General features: G+C 42.1%; 1 protein-coding gene across 6 annotated transcripts in view; it reads left to right on the top strand.

Moving 5' to 3' along the window:
• The first annotated feature begins 18,258 nt into the window (after positions 1-18,258).
• add1 (adducin 1 (alpha)) overlaps positions 18,259-22,638 on the top strand; it is a 94,556-nt gene continuing 90,176 nt past the window's right edge. For 3 of the 6 annotated variants that reach the window (XM_078431932.1, XM_078431956.1, XM_078431964.1), the window contains exon 1: positions 18,263-18,463. The gene's annotated coding sequence lies outside the window, so the exon portion shown is untranslated. Of the gene's footprint in view, positions 18,464-22,638 lie in introns of all 6 variants that reach the window. The other 3 variants (XM_078431947.1, XM_078431939.1, XM_078431974.1) reach the window with 3 other exon arrangements.

Here is a 22,638-nt window from a genome sequence, read left to right on the forward strand (position 1 = left end):
GTCAAGGACATTGAAAGGCTTGAATTTCCTGCACAACCATGAGTAAAAGTGGAACGTTGAGGGTGAAGGCTCTCTTATAATCCTCGATGGGTGAAGGAAAATAGTTGTATCAAAAAATAAGCAACAGCCGCATTTCAATTGTATGAACAGATCACTGTCACACTGTAGGTAGAGCAGCTGTCTCACAGCACAAGTGTTTGATCCTGACCTCTGTCAGAGTCATTGAGCTCTACAGCATGGAAACAGGCCATTCACCCATCTTGTCATTACTGACCAAGTTGGCATTTCGGGCAAGTCCCGTTTGTCTGCATTTGGTCCCTATCCCTCTAAACCTTTCCTCTCCATATATTTTTTATCCATATATCCATAAAACTTGTATTTACATCTGCTTCTGTAACATCACCTGGCAGCCCATTCCAGATACAAACTCCACCCAGAGTGAAAAAGGTGCCCTTGAGGTCCCTCTTAAATCTCTCCACTCTCACTTTAGACCCATGCCCTTTAATTATAGAATCCTTCATCCTGGGAAAAAGACTGAATGTTCACTTTACCTATGTCCCTCATAAACTTGTACGCCTCAATAAGGTCACCCCTCAGCCTGACCTCTATCCAGGTATCTGTCCAAATGTATTTTAACCCTCTGTGACCAGGTGCACTTCTTCCGGTGCTCCACTTTCCCTCCACATTCCACAAAGACCTACCTGTATGTTAATTTTCTGCAGTAAGTTACCCCATGATGGGTGGGTGGAAGGGAAAAGCAGGCAGAAGAGATGGCAGATGCTGGAATCTGGAGCATTAAACAATCTGCTGGTTGAAAGCAGTTGGTGAAACAGCATCTGTGCAGGCAATGAAATGGTAACAATTTTGGGTCAAGATTCTGCCTCAGGACCAAATTGATAAACATGTAAATGAAAACTTGGAGAAAAATCTGTGGACAAATTTGGATTCTTCACAGCTAAAATGATAATTTAACTGAACAACCTGATCTTGGAAGTTATTTGCTGATATAAACATATAATTTTTTGGGGATCCTCTGACTTCATGCATCTGTGCATATTGGAATTAGCTTCATTTTTTTACTAATGTCTTGACGGAGGGAGAAATCTCTGGAGAAATTCTTGGCTGGAGTCCTGCCAAAGAAAATTTCCCTAGCTACAGATTATTTCTCACCACCCAACCAACAAGGCTACTCTCAAGTGATCTGGTCACAGAGGTTTGAGTAAATGTGACTGTATCTATCATCCCACAATTTCCTCCATGTACTGCTGGCAGGAAATGCTGCTTAGTAGTAAGGAGGAGGAAGTCTGTTTTGATTGAGAGGTAGGGAGGTCAACTGTGGTGTCTGGTCATAATCCTGTCTATATCTCAAGAGTTGAGAACATTTAAGGGACTGAGTTATAGGGGGAAGTTGGGTAGACTAACACTTTATCCATCTTGCATGGGAGACTGACGGGTCGTCTTGTAGAGGTTTATAAAATCATGAGGACCATAGATAGGGTGAATGAGCACAATGTTTTTTCCAAGAACTAGAGGGCAAAGCAGTAAAGTGAGGGGGGGGGGGGGGGAATTTTCACAAGAACCTTAAAGGCAACATTTTCACACAGAGGCTGGTAGGTGTATGGAACAAGTAGTTGAGGCAGGTACAAAAACAACATTTTTGTAATTAATTTATTAGCCAAGTATGTAAAAACATGTAAGGAATTTGCTTTGCCATACAGTCATACCAAAAAACAATATTAAAAATACATTTGGACAGGTACATGGATTGGAAAGGTTCAGTGATATTGGCCAAACACGGGAAAATGGGACTAGCTTAAATGGGGATCTTGGTCGGCATGGATGAATTGGGTCGAAGTGCCTGTTTATGTCCTGTATAATGCTATGTCCAGGCTGGAATCTCTCAGTCTTCCCTAGAGAACAGGCAGATTTTCAAATTAAGGTCGGCTGGCACAGCTGGAGAAAGGCCAAACTTTCCAACAGTGTTTGATAGATCAGAAGTGGAAACTAAGTCTTTTAAAAAGGAGAATTAAATAAATGCTGACTATTCATTCTCCCATTTCAGTGTTTGCCTCAAGGAGAGCAACAACCAATATTATTTCACTAATTTAAAGCCATTAGCTGTCAGCCTCTTCTATCCTTGCGAAGTTAGTGGAACTGTGACTTCCTTTCAGATCCACTGCTTCATGACCCTTTGCAGGAAACAAAAGAATGAAACCAAGGGAGTCTGTATCCCCTAACAACTGAGAGTGCTAGAGTAATAAATCTCTATTATTTCATTGAGCCATATAAGGAAGCACTGTTCAAGCCGGTTATTCAAAATGTAATCAAAGTATGTTAGTGTTCTATTGCTGTGGAGGAGGCTCTACCATTTGAGATTTAGAACTGCAAGTAAGGTTTAGTGAAGAGGGATCGTAATGTTGATGATCTTGCATCAGAACAGCGCAGGTTAAAATCAAGCATGTTGTGAGATGCAGATATGCATCTCCCTCTCTATGGGGGGGAGTGTGATGGTGGATGGAGAGAGCAAAGGGAATGTGCCTCCACGCTGACAGTGGTCGAGAGACTGAGTGGCACAAATGGTTGTTGCTGAGAGAAGGGTGTAAAGGCTTGTTGATCACAGCTGATGTGCCTGGGGGTGGTATGAAAGGAAGGAGATGAGTCAGAACTGAACAAAGAGAAAAATAAAGAAATGTTGGGTTTGTGTGATACAAAACACTAGATGCAGGAAATCTGTAATAAAAGTGAATGCTTGAATTACTCAATATGTCAAGCAGCATCTATGGAGGGAGCAGATGGTTTCAGCCTGAAGATATTAAATCAGACGTGTTTCCACTTGCCTATCACTTTAATTTTCTATACAGTCCCACTCCTTTTTGTTTACTTTAGACTTTAGAGATACAGAGCGGAAACAGGCCCTTCGGCCCACCGAGTCCACGCCGGCCATATCTTATCGAAACATTATTAAGGGGTTGGACACGTTAGAGGCAGGAAGCATGTTCCCAATGTTGGGGGAGTCTAGAACCAGGGGCCACAGTTTAAGAATAAGGGGTAGGCCATTTAGAACAGAGATGAGGAAAAACATTTTCAGTCAGAGAGTTGTAAATCTGTGGAACTCTCTGCCTCAGAAGGCAGTGGAGGCCAATTCTCTGAATGCATTCAAGAGAGAGCCAGATAGTGCTCTTAAGGATAGCGGAGTCAGGGGGTACGGGGAGAAGGCAGCAACAGGGTACTGATTGAGAATGATCTGCCATGATCACATTGAATGGCGGTGCTGGCTCGAAGGGCCAAATGGCCTACTCCTGCACCTATTGTCTATTGACCAGCAATCACCCCATACACTAGCACTATCATAAACACTAGGGACACTTTACAATTTACAGAAGCCAATTAACCTACAAACCTATACGTCTTTGGAATGTGGGAAGAAACCGGAGCACTCTAGAAACCGGAGAAATCCCACGCGGTCGCAAAAAAAATGTATAAACTCCATACAGATAGCATCCGTAGTCAGGATCGAACCTGGGTTTCTGGTGCTGTGAGGCAGCAACTCTCCCGTTGCGACTCTGTGCCTTCCTGTGTTCATTCTTGTCCTTCTTTATAAATCTTCTTCCGACAGATAGAATCATGGAGCACAGAGTAGAGAAGAAAAAGTCAGACAGCCATTATTCTGATTACAAATGCATTACAGTGGCATTTGTTCAAACACAAAAAAAGGTCCTTCGGCCCAACTTGTCCATGCCGTCTAAAATGCCTCTTCCAAGCTAGTCCCGTTAGCCTATGTCTGGCCATATCACTCTAAACCTTTAATTTCCATGTACCTGGCCAAATGTCTTTTAAGACATTCTAGACAATAGACAATAGGTGCAGGAGTAGGCCATTCAGCCCTTCGAGCCAGCACCACCATTCAATGTGATCATGGCTAATCATTCTCAATCAGTACCCCGTTCCTGCCTACTCCCCATACCCCCTGACTCCGTTATCCTTAAGAGCTATTGTCTATTGTCTATGACATTCTAGATTACTGTGATTAACAAACCTTCACCAACTTCTCGGCCGCTACCTGAGTCATTCAGTCTCTTTTAGTCTCCAGCTTACTGAAGACATTTCCTTTCTTCCCTCCACACCTTCCAGCTTTCCTGCAACTTAAAACATGTTTGATTTCTCATGTGCAATAGGTCTGATGAAAGGTTATTGACCTGAAACACTTTGTTTCTCTCTTCAAGCTATCTGACCTGCTATTTCACGAATTAGCTACATGGACACGTAGTAAAAATAGAGCATTTTGGCCCTTTGATCTGTCATTGAATTTGATCATGGCTGATAATCCAAATTCAGATTCCTATCCACCCCTACCCAACCCCACATCATTACGAATTCCTCTTGAATATATCTAATGATTTGACTTCAACTGCAATCAGTGGGAGGGAGTTCCACTGGTTCACCACTCTCGGACGAAGTTCTCCACTTCTCAATCATAAATGGCTTACTCTTTATCTTTTAGACAATGACGTAATGACGTGAACCCCCTTGCTATGTGGAACATTTGTCCTCCATCTAATCCGGTCCTGTTTGAATTTTGTAGGTGTCCATGAGATCCCAGTCCAAATCCTGGAACTCCATTCTCACCGGCACTGTGGGAACACCTTCACCATAAGTACATGATTCATATTCCTCTATTTCCTACACTTCCATCTAAAAGCCTCTTAATCTGCCTCCACCACCACCCCTGGCATAGAAACTAGGTGCAGGAGTAGGCCATTCGGCCCTTCGAGCCTGCACCGCCATTCAATATGATCATGGCTGATCATCCAACTCAGTATCCCGTACCTGCCTTCTCTCCATACCCCCGATCCCTTTAGCCACAAGGGCCACATCTAACTCCCTCTTAAATATAGCCAATGAACTGGCCTCAACTACCTTTTGTGGCAGAGAATTCCACAGACTCACCACTGTGTGTGAAGAAATGTTTTCTCATCTCGATCCTAAAAGACTTCCCCCTTATCCTTAAACTGTGACCCCTTGTTCTGGACTTCCCCAACATCGGGAACAATCTTCCTGCATCTAGCCTGTCCAACCCCTTAAGAATTTTGTAAGTTTCTATAAGATCCTCCCTCAATCTTCTAAATTCCAGCGAGTACAAGCCGAGTCTATCCAGTCTTTCTTCATATGAAAGTCTCCCTTAACCTCTCCCTGTAGCTGAAACCCACTAATTCAGACAGCATTCTGGTAAAAAGTACTGCAGTGGTTCACAAAGGCAGCTCACCACCACCATCTCAATTACAATTAAGGATGGATACATGTACATGTACATTGCCTGTCCAGCAACATCCAGATCCTGAAAATGACTGAATCAGTGTAGCAATTTACCAGGGGTTCTTTGCAGGAAGCCCATTCCCTTAGCCATCTCGTGGCAAAAGGCAGATGGAAATACCGCCTGTGTTAATTCCCCTCTCAAATCGCGCTGTGGAAATATCTTCAACTCAAAGAATGCAATGGTTCAACAGTGAGCTTGTCAACGCCGATTGCATGTGTACAATAAATGCTGATTGTACACATTTTTAAAATGAATAGTTGTAAAACAAAACAATTGCACAAAATATGTCCCTTTGGAATCAGATTTTGGCTGACAGTTTCCTCTGACATATTGACACTGATACTTTTTCGAGGCACACCCAGATGTGTAATGCTTCCACTGACCTTCCTTCAGCTGAAATCTGTGTTAAAGAATGGAAAGTGTCGGAGCTCTTACCCATTCAGAAGATAATGTTCAGACTCCATTTCATTAAAGTCAATTAACTGGGGGAAAATGTATTTACTCCACAAGTTCGGCTTTGCTCATTCTCCCAAGAATGAAATATTCTTCAACATGTAAATTTTAGTCGCAGCCACAGAAACAGATGGAGTCATACACTACAGAAACAGGCTGTTCACATCAAAACACTTTTACACTAATCTTGCCTTAATACCCTTTATTTTCCCCACAACCCTATCATCTCGCCCCCCCCCCCCCCCCCCCCAAGTGCCTATTACCCACCCACCCATTAATGTGTAATTTATAATTACAATTATCCCAAGTCTTTGGGAAGTGGGAGCTCCTGGAGGAAACCCACGTGGTCACAGGGAGGACACGCAAATGCAACTCAGCCGACACCCGAGGTCAGGGTCGAACCCAGGTCTTTGGAGTTGTGAGGCAGCTGTACTGCAAGCTGGGGTATGAAATTTGTTTTGATAACTACTCAGCAGAGATTTAAAAAAAACTAGTAGGAAAATAACTGCAGATGCTGGTACAAATCAAAGGTATCACAAAATGCTGGAGTAACTCAGCAGGTCAGGCAGCATCTAGGAGAGAGGGAATGGGTGACGTTTCGGGTCTCAACCCGAAATGTCACCCATTCCCTCTCCCCTAGATGCTGCCTGACCTGTTGAGTTAATCCAGCATTTTGTGATACCTTAAAAAAAACCTAGTAGATACCTACTTTGATTAGAGATAGATTAAGAAGATTCTTTAGCACCTTAATGTTAGTTATACAAATTCTGAAATTGTCCCATCACAGAAATAGCATTTACACTCTTGCAGTTTTTATTTTGCCATTATTTAAAGGACAAAATCTGACTCTGCACATGATTTTACAACGTTTCACCACATGTGGCAATTTATGTGTTTATGTAACCCTGAGGGAAATATCAAGCAAAGCCATCTGGGAAGAATAATGTAACACTCACTGATACTTTAACCCATCAAAACCAGGCATTGAGCGTGAGACATCCTGATTATGTACCATCGTAACTCATAATCAGAGCAGTATGCAGCACGGAAACAGGACCTTCAGCCCAACTCATCCATGCTGACCTAGATGCCAACCTGACCAAGATGCCAACCTGAACTCGTCCCATTTGCTTACGTTTGGCCCAGATCTCTCTAAACCTTTCCTATCCATGTATCTGTCGAGATGTCATTTTAACATTGTAAAAGTACCCACCTCAACTTCCTCCTCCGGCAGCTTGTTCTACATACTCACCATCCTCTGGGTGAAAATGTTGCCCCTCAGGTTCTTTTAAATCTTTCTTTTCTCACTTTAAATCTATGTTCTCTAGTTTTGGTCTCCCCCTACCCTGGGAAAAAGACTACGACCATTCACTTTCTCTATGCTCCTCATTATTTTAAATCCCTCTGAGGTCATCTCTCAGCCTCCTATGCTCCAAGGAACAAAGTCCAAGCCTATTCAGGCTCTCTTCATAACTCAAACCCTCCAGCATTGGCAATATCCTTGTGAATCTATTCTGCATCTTTCCAGTTTATCCTTCCTGTAGCTGGGCAACAATATTCCAACTGCAGCTTCAACAACTTCTCCAGCTGTGATACGATATTGGAATAATTAATGCCTTGACTGATGAAGGCAAGCATGCTAAATGACTTCATCACCCCGTCACCACTTTTGGGTAACTATGTACCTACTGTATACTCCAGAGTCTCTCTGTTTGAGATACTACCCAGGTGTATCTACTCAGTTTCCTAATGCTAGAGGAAAGATGTTGTTAAGCTGGAAGGAGTGCAGAGAAGATTTACAAGGATATTGCCAGGATTTAAGGGCCTAAGTTATGGGGAGAGGTTGAGCAGGCTACAACTTTATACCTTGGAGCGCAGGAGGATGAAAGATGATCTTATAGAGATGCATAAGATCACAAGGGGAATAGGTAGGGTAGATGTACAGAGTATTTTACCCAGAGAAGGGGAATCAAGAAACAGAAGACATAGGTTTAAGGAGAGGGGAAAGATTTAAAAGGAATCTGAGGTGCAACGTTTTCACACGGTGGGTAGTGGGTATTTGGAATGAGGTGCCAGAGTATATAGTTGAGGTAGATACCATAACAATATTTAAAATACATTAATACAGGTACATGGACAGGAAAGGCTGAGAGAGAAATGGGCCAAACACGGGCAGGTGGAACTAGTGTAGATGGGACATCTTGGTCAGTATGGGCAAGTTGGCCAAAGGGCCTGTTTCTGTGCTGTATGACTCCAATCTAGAAGCATATTACTGCTGTGGCAGACCATATGCCAAGTCTGAGGCCTAATGAAGCTAATATTCACAAACTAGTTGGGAACTTTACAACCAAACTCCAGAAAACATGAATATATCCAAACTATGTTAGGAACTATTTAGCAGTATGCAACATATGGTACATTCAATTATTGGTTATGCTTCCTTTCCAAAACAGGATTCATGTGATCCCAAGAAAATAATGGCAGAGAAAAACAAGTAACAAAGATTTCATGTTACACGTTCGATAGTGAAGAGCCCATCGGAAGGTTATCTTCATTACAATTGGATGTTCCCTGACAAACAGGCTTTGTAACAGGCCCTTAGAAATTGAATCATTTTTCACACCTGCAATACATCATGAAGAAAATATGTGAGTGTGCTCTTTTTCAGAATTGTGAAAATATTGTTTTCTTTGATAACAGAGCGATACATGTACACACACACTCAAACACAGACACACGCACATCAACGGGCATTTGTCTGTTATCAGGCCAAGCAGGCCATTTGCCCTCTTTAACACATTCCAGCTGTCACAGGAAATTCCAGCCTCCTGCTGAACTTACTGCTGATACTTGACTCACTTTTATAAAGCTCATAGCAGAGATGTAGTACATTGTATTTGCAATGGATATTATTGTGTTGTCAACTTTTGATGAAGTGTTTTGAAAACTATGAATTGATTTTTGGTTAAATTAGAAGCAGAAACTAAGATGACTAAGTAGATTTCTGTACTGCAGTCACTAAGACACTATTCAACTCAATAGACAATAGGTGCAGGTGTAGGCCATTCGAGCCAGCACCACCATTCAATGTGATCATGGCTGATCATTCTCAATCAGTACCCCGTTCCTGCCTTCTCCCCATACCCCCTGACTCCGCTATCCTTAAGAGCTCTATCCAGCTCTCTCTTGAATGCATTCAGAGAATTGGCCTCCACTGCCCTCTGAGGCAGAGAATTCCACAGATTCACAACTCTCTGACTGAAAAAGCCCCTCCTCATCTCAGTTCTAAATGGCCTACCCCTTATTATTAAACTGTGGCCCCTTGTTCTGGACTCCCCCAACATTGGGAACATGTTTCCTGCCTCTAACGTGTCCAACCCCTTAATAATCTTATACGTTTCGATAAGATCTCCTCTCATCCTTCTAATTTTTCTAACTCATTTTGGAAAATATTTAATAAAACATGTATTATGTTCATACCTTCATACTCATTTTCTGCTTGTGGTTTCAACCAAATTTCATATCAATCAGCAATATATTCTTAAACAAAGTGTACAGATCAGAATGCACAAACCCATGATTAAATCTGAAAAAGGATCCCTACCCGAAACATAGTAAAACAGGTGCAGGAGTAGGCCATTCGGCCCTTCGAGCCAGCACCGCCATTCAATATGATCATGGCTGATCATCTAAAATCAGTACCCTGTTCCAGCTTTTTCCCCATACCCCCTGATTCCTTTAGCCCTGAGCTAAATCTAACTCCCTCTTGAAAACATCCAGTGAATAGGCCTCCACTGCCTTCTGTGGCTGAGACTTCCACATTTTCACAACTCTCTGGGTGAAAAAGTTTTTCCTCGTCTCAGTCCTAAATGGCCTACCCCTTATTCTTAAACTGTGACCCCTGGTTCTGGACTCCCCCAACATCAAGAACACTTTTCCTGCATCTAGCCAATCCTTTTAAGAATTTTATATGTTTCTATAAGATCACCTCTCATCCTTCTAAATTCCAGCGAATACACACCCAGTCGACCCATTCTTTCATCATGGGTCAGTTCCACCATCCCGGGAATTAACCTGGTGAACCTACGCTGCACTCCCTCAAGAGCAATAATGTCCTTCCTCAAATTAGGAGACCAAAATTGCACACAATACTCCAAGTGTGGTCTCACCAGGGCCCTGTTACCGAAATGTCACCTATCCATGTTCTTCTCCAGGGATGCTGCCTGACCCGCTGAGTTGCTCCAGCATTTTGTGTCTTTCCACAATTAACTCTTTATTTTCATAAGGATTTGATATAGAGTCACAGTCATCTCGCATGGAAACAGGCCCGACCTGACTATGCTGACCAAGGTGCCACATCCCAGGTAGTCCTATTTGCTCACCCCTGGCCCATATTCCTCTCAATCTTTTCTATCCGTGTACCTGTCCAAATGTACTTTAAAGTTTGTTATATTCTACATAAAGGATGGCTGCACAAGGTAACATTGGAAGTAGAAGCAGGAGTAGACCAGTTGGCCCCCCATGCCTGCTCAGCTGTTCAATAAGATAATGGCTATTGTTTTACCAGTGCACCGATCTCTTACACTAACCATATCCTTAATTTGCTAAGTATTTAAAAATATATTGATCTCCGTTTTGAATATACTCAGCAAGTGAAACTCTGCAGTCTTACAGGGTAGTGAATTCGAAAGATTTGCCACCCTCTGCGTCTTATTATCTGTGTCCTGAATGTCCAACCCTTTATTTTCAGGCTGCAATGCCTGGTAAAAGGCTCTTTAGCCAGGGAAAATATTGGCACCCTGTCGTCCCTATAGGGAAGTTGTATGCTTCTGCAAAATCAATCCTCATTTTTCTAAATCTAGAGCACAGGCCCAAACTGCTGAATATCTTCCCATACGACAAACCTGCCAAATCAGAAAACATTCCTTGCTGCACCCCTACATTGTAAAATACACTCACTTTAATAGGGAGAATGTTCCAAATTAAGGTGGGGGCTTGGAACACATTGCTGGGGTGGTGGTGGAGGCACATATAATAGTGGTGTTTTAGAGGCTTTTGGATAGGCGCACGGAAGCGCAGGGAATAGAGGGATATGAATCATGTGCAGACAGATTAGATAAGTTCCGATGGGCATTATGTTTGACACAGACATTAGAGGCTGGAGGGCCTGTTCCTGTGCTACACTGTTCTATGTTCTATAAATGCAGTCTCATCAGATCTACATAATTCACGGAAGAAAGTCTCTGCTTTTGAATTCAAATGCTCTGTTAGCTGCCTCACAGCTCCAGACAACTGGCTTGATCATGACCACAGGAGTTGTCTTTGTGGACTTTGGACATTCTTTCTGTAACCACATGGGTTTCTACTACATGGGTTTCGTTGGGTACTCTGACATCCACCGACATTCCAATGACATACTGGTTGGTGGATTAATTGACAAGCAAATTGCTCCTAGGTAGGTGAGTGGCAAGAGAATTATAAATGGAGTTGACAGCGATGCAAGAGGAAATCTGTATTAGTGTGGATGGGTGTTTCATGGTCAGTGTAGAACTGGAATAATTAACAAAGATTGACAAAATCTTGGAGTACCTCAGCAGGTTAGGCAGTATCTCTGGAGAAAATGGATAGGTGATGTTTTGGGTTGTGACCCTTCTTCAGGCTGATTGTAGGGGGGGCGTGGTGTGGGAAGAAATTGGAAGAGAGTAAAAAAACAGGACAAATCAGAGCTGGCAACAGATGTGTAATATAATGAACAAATATAGCTAAAAGATGGATGTTTTACCCAAGAAGGATGAGTGTAAAATATTGGATGGGATGGGATGAGCATAGTAAAAATCAATGGCTTAATGCCATTAATTAAAAGTGGATACATTCGCAACCCTGGAAGATGTATACACTACAACCACTCGTTAAAAGAAGCTAAGAAGGAATTTAGGAGGGTCTGCCTGCAACCTACAATACATCTGGGGTGAATAAATTCAACAACAACATCAGTTATTCATCACAGAAACAGGCTCTTTGGGGCAAGTTTTCCATGTTGACCAAGTTGCCACCTGAGCTCGACCCACTTTCTTGTGTTTGGCTTCATATCCCTCAATAAATGTAACTATCAACGTGCCTGTCTTGTCTTATATTTTGCAGGGCCAAAGTAATGCATGACGGTAGAGGTTTTTATTCAGCTTGAAAGACTAATTGGTACTTTCGCAGTTTGCAAGCAGAAGCTGAACATCACCCATTACAATTTTGTTGGGAAAGTTTTCCAAAAATATTTGTGCTACGTTGTGATTGAATGCACAATCGTGCAGCCAGCAATGACAATAATGCTAGTTTGTACTCTGCACTCTGTACAGGAGAAAAAAGGATTCTTGTTTCATTAATGAGCTGGCTTACTCGGTATGGGGGGGGGATTTGTTGATCACACGAGTGCTGTTTCCCCCAGACCAAACTAATGTGCTTTTGATTTGAATTTTCTTTGGCTTTCCTTGCCATTCCCGTCAAGGAAATTCTGGATAAGATCAGCAGAAATCCCAGAAAAGTGTCATATTTACAACAGCAAGTGATCATAAAAAAGAAACCTTGTGGAAAAATATTACCGTTGTTGGGTTAATGTGGAAGGAATTTTGACTTGTCTTTCATCCATGTTTGTACATCTTTGTAATGTTCAGTTAAAAGTTTAAATTTTTTTTTTAAAGCAGATACTGCTTCCAATGGTCCTTGATTTGAAGCCTTTTCTCTTTCTCTTTCCACAGATGCTGCCATGCCTGCTGAGTGTTTCCAGAATTATCTCTTTTTAAAAAATCAATCAAATGGTGTTCAGCGGGTCAGGCAGCATCTCTGGAGAAAAGGAATAGGTGATATTTCGGGTCGGAACCCATCTTCAGACATTTTGTGTCTGTCTTCGGTATACATTTTGTGTCCCTCATTGGTTTAAAACAGCAGATGCAGTTCCTTCCTACACAAACGTGTTCAGCCTCGGAAGGTGCTATCAATCTTCTGCCTAATTGGGTGTAATCATACAGTTTGCAACTGTCCACCATGCCCAAACAATATGAGTCAGAAAATAGAAACAGATACTGAACTGAAAGTAATCATTTTCTATGCATTCTAAGTAAATTTAATTCTTAACATATTACATTGACACAGCATAGAGCTCTGATTGAGCTGTCCAGGCAGACCCAGCAGAACATTCTCTTGCAGATGTGACAATCATGTAGATTTGGCAACTACTCAGCCCAAGGAACAAGTATACTGGTCTCCTTGTTAAATTAGACTAAAACCATGGCCAGTATACCAGGTATGGTCTCACCAATGTCCTGTGCAATTCCTCACTTTTATACTCCATAACCCTTGTAATATGGCTAATATATTCTAGTTTGCTTCTTTATTGTTGTAAATGCTGCTTACTTTCTGTGTTTTGTGAGTTAGAACTATGTACATTTCCTTACATGACATTCCATCTGACTAATTTTAAGCTGTTCATTTAACCTATCCATACACTGGCAGATTTTTCATGATTCCTCACCAATGGCTACCTACCTTTGCATTGTTGGTAACTCTGGTACAATACGCATAATTCCATCCCTCTGGTACTCAGCTAGTTTATAGTTTACCAGACTAAAAGATTTTTTACCAAATTCCTTGTTTCTGTTAACTAGCTAATCTTCTGTATGTTAGCTAACCCTATGTGAATTTGTTGCCGCAACTCTCATACCTTTTGCAGCAATCTTATAGATGGCAGCTTATCCTTTTTGAAATCTAAATATATTATATCTACTTGTACCCCGATATGGTTTCAATGGTTTCTTTATTATCATATGTACCAAGGTAGAGTGCAATACTATTTTTTTTGCGTATAGATCAGCAAGACCATTACCATACATAAGCAAAATCCTCCAGTTCATACAGGATGTACAGAACAGCCCTCTGCATCTACAGTATATGCAAGAGGCCCAATTTTGGCACCATTTTACAGTCGCAGTTGTAGCTGGCCACAAATGCCCGTTGCAACTGTTGCCTCCATTCCTGTCCTCCCGCGAACCGTCATCCCTCTCCTTTCATGGCCCTCTTCAGCCCATGTTCCCCGGGACCCACCCTTCTCTTTGCATCCTCAAAGAATTTGTGAACTAAAATGTTCCTTTCATTAAACCATGTTGACTTAACCTGATTGCATTGTGACTTTCTAAATATCCTGCTGCTCTTCCCCAAAAAAATAGATTACGTATCAGAATGGTTTATGCTGAGTGGTTTATGGTTTCTCATTTTCAGTCTTGTTCCTTTCTTGCAGCCTTCCAATCTACTGGGACTTTTCCAAAACCTAGGGAACTTTGGAGGATCATAACCAATGCATTCATCACCTTGCATCATCGTCTTCTAAATCCCCAAGCTCCAGCCACTTAAATTTTTTTTTAAACTGCATACCATATCTTGTAAAATCCTAGAATACAGAAGCCTTTGGTGAGTCTCATTTAGAGCACCACATGCAATGTTAGTATCCATATTTAATAAAAAGGATAGACTTGTTCTTGTAACCAATGCAGTGTAGACTCACTAGATTAATTCTTGAGGCGAATGAGTTGCAGTGAGAAGTGAATTTGAGAAACACTATGTTATACTCACTATGGGCGGCACGGTGGCGCAGCGGTAGAGTTGCTGCCTTACAGCGAATGCAGCGCCGGAGACTCGGGTTCGATCCTGACTACGGGCGCCGTCTGTACGGAGTTTGTACGTTCTCCCCGTGACCTGCGTGGGTTTTCTCCAAGATCTTCGGTTTTCTCCCACACTCCAAAGACATAGGTTAATTGACTGGGTAAATGTAAAAATTGTCCCTAGTGTGTGTAGGATAGTGTTAATGTGCGGGCATCGCTGGGCGGCCGGACTCAGTGGGCCGAAGGGCCTGTTTCCGTGCTGTATCTCTAAATCTAAAAAAAAAATGATTTAGAAGGGCAAGAGGAGATTTAATTTAGAAGATCGGATAGATGTTGGAATTTTGAGCAATAAATTAAATGCTGGATGAATTCAGTGGGTCAGTCACCACCTGAGAAAGGAAATGGCAGAATAATTCTTGGAGTAAATCAGTAGGTCAATCAGCATCTCGAGATTGCTTTCTTCAGACTTGCTGCCTGACCCACTAAGTTACTCTCGTACTTTGTGTCTATCTTTGGTATAATCTAGCATCTGGAGTTCTTTGTTTCTACAAAGTAATTATTTCCCTTGCACGTGAGATGATAGACAATAGGCAACAGACAATAGGTGCAGGAGTAGGCCATTCAGCTCTTTGCACCATAATGTTTGGGACACAGCAATGTCATGTAAATGAAAGTAGTCATGTTTAGTATTTTGTTGCATATCCTTTGCATGCAATGACTGCTTGAAGTCTGCGATTCATGGTCATCACCAGTTGCTGGCTGCCTTCTCTGGTGATGCTCTGTCAGGGCTGTATTGCAGTCATCTTTAGCTTATGCTTGTTTTGAGGGGTCGTCCCCTTCACTTTTCCCTTCAGCATATAAAAGGCATGCTCAATTGGGTTCCGATCGGGTGATTGACTTGACCACTCAAGAATTGACCATTTTTTAGCTTTGAAAAACTCCTTTGTTGCTTTAGCAGTAAGTTTGGGATCATTGTCTTTTTGGAGAATGAACTGCCGGCCAATGGGTTTTGAGGCATTTGTTTGAACTTGAGCAGATAGGATGTGTCCATACACTTCAGAATTCATTATGCTACTACCATCAGCAGTTGTATCATCAATGAAGATAAGTGAGCCAGTACCTTCAGCAGCCATACATGCCCAAGCCATAATACCCTCACCACCGTGTTTCACAGATGAGGTGGTATGCTTTGGATCTTGGGCAGTTCCTTCTCTCCTTCATATTTTGCTTTTGCCATCACTCTGATATGTTAATCTTCGTCTCATCTGTCCATAAGACCTTTTTCCAGAACTGTGGTTGCTCTTTTAAGTACTTCTAGGCAAACTGTAACCCGGCCATCCTAGTTTTGCGGCTAACCAGCGGTTTGCATCTTGCAATGTAGCCTCTGTATTTCTGTTCATGAATTCTTCTGCGGACAGTGGTCATTGACACATCCACCCCTGAAGAGTGTTTCTGATCTGTTACACAGATGTTTGGGGATTTTTCTTTATTATAGAGAGAATTCTTCTGTCATCAGCTGTGGAGGACTTCCTTGGCCTGCCTGTCCCTTTGTGATTAGTAAGCTCACCAGTGCTCTCTTTCTTCTTAATTGAATTGAATAGAATAAATTTTATTAGCCAAGTATGTATACATACAAGGAATTTGCCTTGGTGCTTTGCTCGCAAGTAACAACACGACATACAGTAAAACATAAAACATTAAGAATAAAACATTATAGTTTAAACATATGAAGAATGAAATAAAATACCAGAGCAAAAGGAGGCTACAGACTTTTGGTTGTTGAGTAGAGCTACTGCTCATGGAAAAAAGCTGTTTTTATGTCTGGCTGTGGCGGCTTTGACAGTCCAGAGTCGCCTTACAGAGAGAAGTGCATCAAAGAGTTTGTGGCCAGGGAGAGAGGGGTCGGAATTGATCATACCCGATCGCTTCCTGGCCCTTGCAGTGCACAATTTGTCAATGGGGGGAAGGTTGCAGCCAACAACCTTCTCGGCTGATCGAATGATGCGCTGCAGCCTCCGGATGTCATGCTTGGTGGCTGAGCCAAACCAGACCATGATGGAGACAGTGAGGACAGATTCTATGATGGTAGTATAAAACTGGACCATCAGTGCCTGTGGCAAATTGTTTTTTTCTCAGCAGCTGCAGGAAGTACATCCTCTGTTAGGCCTTTTTGACGGTGGAGTCGATGGTGGCCTCCCATTTAAGGCCCCTGGAGATGATGGTTCCAAGGAACTTAAATGATTCCACAGATGTGTCTGTGGTGTTGTTGATGGTGAGTGGGGGGAGGGGGAGCTCTCCAATGATGTTCCAAACAGTTGATTTAGGTAAGCCTAAGGTCTAACAGTTTTATTCTTGTTTCTCAGTCTCATTATGGCTTCTTTGACTTTCATTGGCACCACTTTGGTGCTCATGTTGATAAACTGCAATAAATGTTTCCAAAGGTGATGGAAAGACTGGAGGAAAGACTAGATGCTGAGAGCTCTCTTGCACCTGCATTAAGGAGGCATTTTAACACACCTGAGCAATTACAAACACCTGTGAAGCCATGTGTCCCAAACATTAAGGTGCCCTGAAATTGGGGGGGGGGGACCACTATGTATAAGCACAGCTGTAATTTCTACATGGTGACACCAAAATGTATAAAAATACCCTTTAATAAAATCTGACAATGTGCACTTTATCCATGTGATTTTTTTTCTCTATTACAAATCTCAAATTGTGGAGGACAGAGGCAAATAAATAAATGATGGGTCTTTGTCCCAAACATTATGGAGGGCACTGTACATCAAGGTGGGCAAACCCATGGAAACCTATGCTCCTGTGCATATCACATCCAGATACATCCTTGCAAGATCTGAGCTGTGAGCACTGGAGCACAGTGAAGATGAAACATCTACAGAAAAGTACAATTGGTGATGAATAATATCCAACGGTGACTCACTTAGTAGTAGATGCTTGTGGTTTCAAAGACACCTGCTGCGTCTTAACCATAAAATTCAGCCATGTGTTGGGAGGGAGCACTGTTATTTTAAATTGAAAGATTCAGCATGGAAATGTTTTAATTGAAAGATACATCCCTTTTGCCCACCGAGTTCACGGTAATCATCATCCATTTACATCCGTTCTATGTTATCCAACCTTCTCCCCTACTCACTTGGTAGCATTTTCCATAGGGCGAATACACGGACAAACCAGCACATCTTTGGGATTTGGGAGGAAACCTGAGCACCCGAATGAAAACCACGCGGTCAGAGAGAGAACGTGCAAACTCCGTACGGACAGCACCTGAGGTCAGGATTGAACCTGGGTCCAGCTTTACCATCTGCGCCACTGCAACCTTTTGGAGGAGATGTTGAACCCGAAGACCCCTGTGCTTTCCGAGGTTGCTGTCCTCTCAAGATCTACAGATGCTGATATCTATTCCGATGGAAGCTTCTCTTGGCGTCTTGGGCTAATATTTACCATTAAAAAATAAATAGTTAAAGGACAAATCGCGTTAAATAAATATTGTTTGGCCTAAACTAATGGCTTTTGTTATCTCAGCTCCCCCCCCCCCCCCCCCCCCTACCAAAACAAAAGGCATGACAAGAAATTAACGCGAAATACAAATTTGAACCGTGAACGGTTGGCGCGGCGGTTGGGGCGCCGCACACGCGCGCGGGGGGTCGCGGGGAGGGGGCGGGGCGGGGCGGCGCTGGGCGGCGCTCGGCGTCGCGCGTAAGGGGCGGGCTCATCCAGCCTCGACCAAGACCGACAGGAGGACCCGCCATCTCGCTCCCTCCTCTCATTCCTCTCCCACGCCCCACCCTCTCTGGGCCAATGAGAGGGCTCGATGCAGCCGCGGGCCGTCGTTTGCGCTCGTCGTCCGTCTCGGTTTGTTCGCCTGAGCCGCGGTGGGCGCCGCACCCATGTCAGTCTGTGTGTAGCGTAGTGGAGCGGAGAGGGGGAAAAAAAATAATAACCGCCACCTCCCTCTTGTCACCCCGTTGAGAGAAATACACACATTCAAACACACGCTCACCTCAGATCGTGGCATTTCTCACGCTATCAGGTAAGAAGATGCGCCGAGGCCCGAATGAAGCGGTCAGCGTGAATCCGGCGGGCACTGCACCAGTCCGGCGGCTCCTGAGCTTGGATGTCCGGCGGCCCCTTTCGTGGCGGTTGGAGCTCTCCCTGATCGTGGTCTTATCCCGAGCTCTGTGCTGATTTGTAATTAATTGCTCTGCACTGTTGCCATCCATCTTCCCCCACCCCATCCTTGGCAACGCCGTTTTTTTAAATTTTCTCCATTGCTCCCACCCTCTGCACTCAACCGCTCCGCGGATGCAAGGGTCTCGTATCTTTGTGGGAAAAAGCATCATTTTTTAAAAATCTCGTTAAATTTGTATCTATGTAAAATATCCCCTTGTCACCCTGGACGCAACCCAGCTACCCAATGCTGCAACCTGGTTGTGTCTCTTTGTATTGTGGGCGTATGTCAGTAAATTGGATTACTGCAAAATAAAATATGGCAATGTGTGTTTCATAGATAAACATAATCGTTTTTTTTAGTTTTTTAAAAATAATGCAAGAGGAGAAAAAAATATAACGTGTCACTGTATTGTATATATCAGTAGTAATCAATAGAAGGCACTAAAAGATAGAAAAGTCGAGGTGTCCTTGTATCATGTTTTACAATTTTGCGATCGACTTAATTCTACTGTTGTAGTAGTCATCTGCCTGTGGCTGCGTGTTTGTATGATCTGGCTATCTATATAGTGTATTTTCAGTTAACAGTTAAATACATTCGATTCTTTTTAAACCTAAGACCATATTCAATGTAACGTGCAGCTTTAGTGCAGTGTTGCAAACGTTCCTGGGATGAGCCTTTTTATTTTGTTTTCTATTGCTGAGTTGCAGTCCTGACTGACCCGGGACATAGCAATATTCTGAAAATGGGTGGGGACCTATACTTGGTAACCTCTTGCCAAGTATTTCAAATGGATGAACCATTACTGCCCATGAATAACTAGAGAATGTTAGTCAGATGAGTAAAGTTATAATCAAAACAGTCTAAAATTGAGAAACTGGTCTGGTAGTGTTGCTACTTTTCCCGTATCTGTCTCTTTGTGTCTGAGATTTCCTAATAGCTACAACATTTGCTCTTCTTCCCATGTCTCTGCACAGCCTTGCAACCCATCTTAACAATTAACTATTTATTGAAGAAAACAAATCTTTTTTTTGTCTTCATTGTCCAAACACCAGTATTGATATTGATAACATTGAAGTATTTGAATTTAAGACCTACTGATTTACTTTGTCCTACAATCATAATTTAATTTGAATTATTGTTAATAGGTTAACCTTTTATTCCATTCCACTTGGTATCCATAAAATTCTGATCTAATGTTCATAGGTTTAATGTCAGGTTTCATAAGGAAGACCCCTGATGGTCAACAAACTATTTCCAAGTCTAGAATGTAATAAAAGAACTGCAGATGCTGGTTTATACCAAAGACAGACACAAAATGCTGGAGTAACTCAGCAGATCTGAAAGAGGATCCCAACCCAAAACGCCACCTATCCATTTTCTCCAGAGGTGCTGCCTGACCCGCTGAATTAATCCAACATTTTGTATCGAAGTCTTGAATGTTCTCCTCATGCGGGTGGCAGAACTGATCACAGAATTCAAGGTGTGGTCTAATCAGTACACTATATAACTTCAGCTCAATGTCACTGCCCTTATCAGTAAATTAGTACAATGGTTTGAATTGTTTCTATAATGTAAAGAGTTGGGAATAAGGCAAGGAAGAGGTTGGTTGATCTTGTTTGAGATAGATAAAATGTCTTGAGCAAAAACAGGAAATAATTCAGCAGATTAGGCATGCATCTATGGAGAGAAATGGATGATGTGGGACCCTTCTTCAGACTGTCCATTTTCCTCTACTGATGCTGCCTGATCAACTGAGATCTTCCAGCAGTTTGAATTTTTTTTTTGCTCTTGATACCAACATCTGCAGTCACTTGTGTCTCTAAAACATGTGAATATTTGCTTGTACGGTTATTTCTTTTGTGTTCTGAAGCCTGCAGGCATTGATCCAACTTTCAGTGTCTGACAAATGGGCATTAAAAAAATTACTAGTTGTTTTGCTGAAATTTTATTTGCAGCATTTGAAGTGACCGGATGATTGGTACAGAGTTATATGTTTAAATAAAAGCAAAGATACAGGCCTTTAGCCTTTCACATCTATGCTACAATCAAATACCCATCTATGTCAATCCCTTTTACTTTCTACTGTCGATTTAAGTGCTCATTTTTTAAATGTTGACAACCACCACCCACTGAGGCAATACGTTCCAGATTCCAATCACCCTCCAGGAGAAAAAGTTTTTTTCCCAGACCCACCCCTTCCCCCAAACTATTTATCCCTTATTATCAACCTATACTGTCTTGGTTTAGATATCTGTGCTGTGCGGAAAGGTCTTCTTCTGTTTATTAGGAAGTATTCCAATGTTGTAAAGTCATGGACAAAAAGAAGTACATATGATCTTTCATATGTGCAGACTGTTATTTCTTTATTTCATAGTTTTCCTTTGCCTTCTTCACTGTGCATTAATTCTTTCTCCAGCTTTGAAGGAATTGACCATGTTATTGCATCTGCAGTCAGTTGTAATAATGGAACTTGGCTGTAACAAAATTGTTTGCAGCTGTTATTTAAGACTTTTAAAACATTTTAAAGCTGGTTTAAACTATTGAACCCAAAAGTTCTTGCTCTAAGATATTGAAAATAATTGTGATTTATATATTTTTTATATTTTATTTGGGTAAAGCTACAGTTGTACCCTTATAGATGATCAAGTGATTCAGTCAATGGTTGACTAACAGATGGCCCTTTGGCGTATTAGGCTTAATCTTTTTAGTTCAGTCAGCCAGAGAAAATACAGGCTTGCTAGGATTTGCTTTAGATCTCTGTCTTTGCCTGCTGCCAAGTTGACTATCTAATATAAGTTGTCTACCGAGATGAAATTAATAGTTTTTTTAAATGCGAATGTTTTGACCTAAACTGATGTCCATGTGCTGTGATTTATTTTCATCTTTCAGCGTTTGTTATTCTGCAGATAGCTTCATTCTTCGTCACTCTACTTCTGCCTTTCTCTAATTCATCGATTTATAGCTCCAGTTGTATTAATATTCTTGCTTGTCCTCTTTGTTAATTGTTTTTTACTGAGCCACAGTTTATTGTACATTGAGCTTTTTCATGGAGGTACTATTTTATTTTGTCAAGTTTATGAATCATAATTTACTTGGGTGATGAAAGATTTAATATCTAGGAACTGTTGTATAGGTTCACGATCAAGACTGAAGCAAGGAACCGCTGTTTTATGATCAAGATCAGGCAGGATACTTTTCAGGATACTTTCTGAAGAAGGGTCTCGACCCGAAACGTCACCCATTCCTTCTCTCCTGAGATGCTGCCTGACCTGCTGAGTTACTCCAGCATTTTGTGAAAGGAAACTTTTATTTTGGACGTGCACACACTATGGGCAAAAAAATGGCTTGTGTGTACATTTTTTATGATTTGATTCCTTGTCTCAACTCCAGCAAGTACAGGCCCAGTGCCTTCAAACACTCAACATATGTTCACCCAATAATTCCTGGGATCATTCTCGTAAACCTCCTGGACCCTCTCCAACGCCAGCACATCCTTCCTCAGATATGGGGCCCTAAACTGCTCACAATACTCCAAATGCGGTATTACCAGTGCCTTACAAAGCCTCAGCATTACATCCCTGCTTTTTGTATTCTAACCCCCTCGAAATAAATGCAAGCATTGCATTCGCCAATTCTTGTTGCCTTGAGCAGGACTATTCCCAAACCAAGCTGTGATGCAACCCAACAGTAGGCTTTCTATGATGCATCTGCATAAGTTTGTAAGAGTCACTAGAGACATGCTGAATTTTCTCTGTCTCCTCAGGAAGTAGTGGCATTGGGTGCCTTCTTGGCTGCTGCATCACTGTGGTTGGTTAATAACAGATCGTTAGTAATATTAATGCGAAGGATCTTGAAGCTCTCAATCATTTCCACATCTGCAGCATTGATGCTGACTGGGGCATGAACTCCTCCATGCTTCAATAACTAACGCCTTTGTCTTGCTGACATTGAGGGAAAGGTTATTGCCCTGACACCATAACACTATATTCTCTATCTCCTTCCTGTACTCCATCTCATAATTATTCGTGATTTGG

Source organism: Rhinoraja longicauda, chromosome 3 (genome assembly GCF_053455715.1).
Source record: "Rhinoraja longicauda isolate Sanriku21f chromosome 3, sRhiLon1.1, whole genome shotgun sequence".
Taxonomy (NCBI): Eukaryota; Metazoa; Chordata; class Chondrichthyes; order Rajiformes; family Arhynchobatidae; genus Rhinoraja; species Rhinoraja longicauda.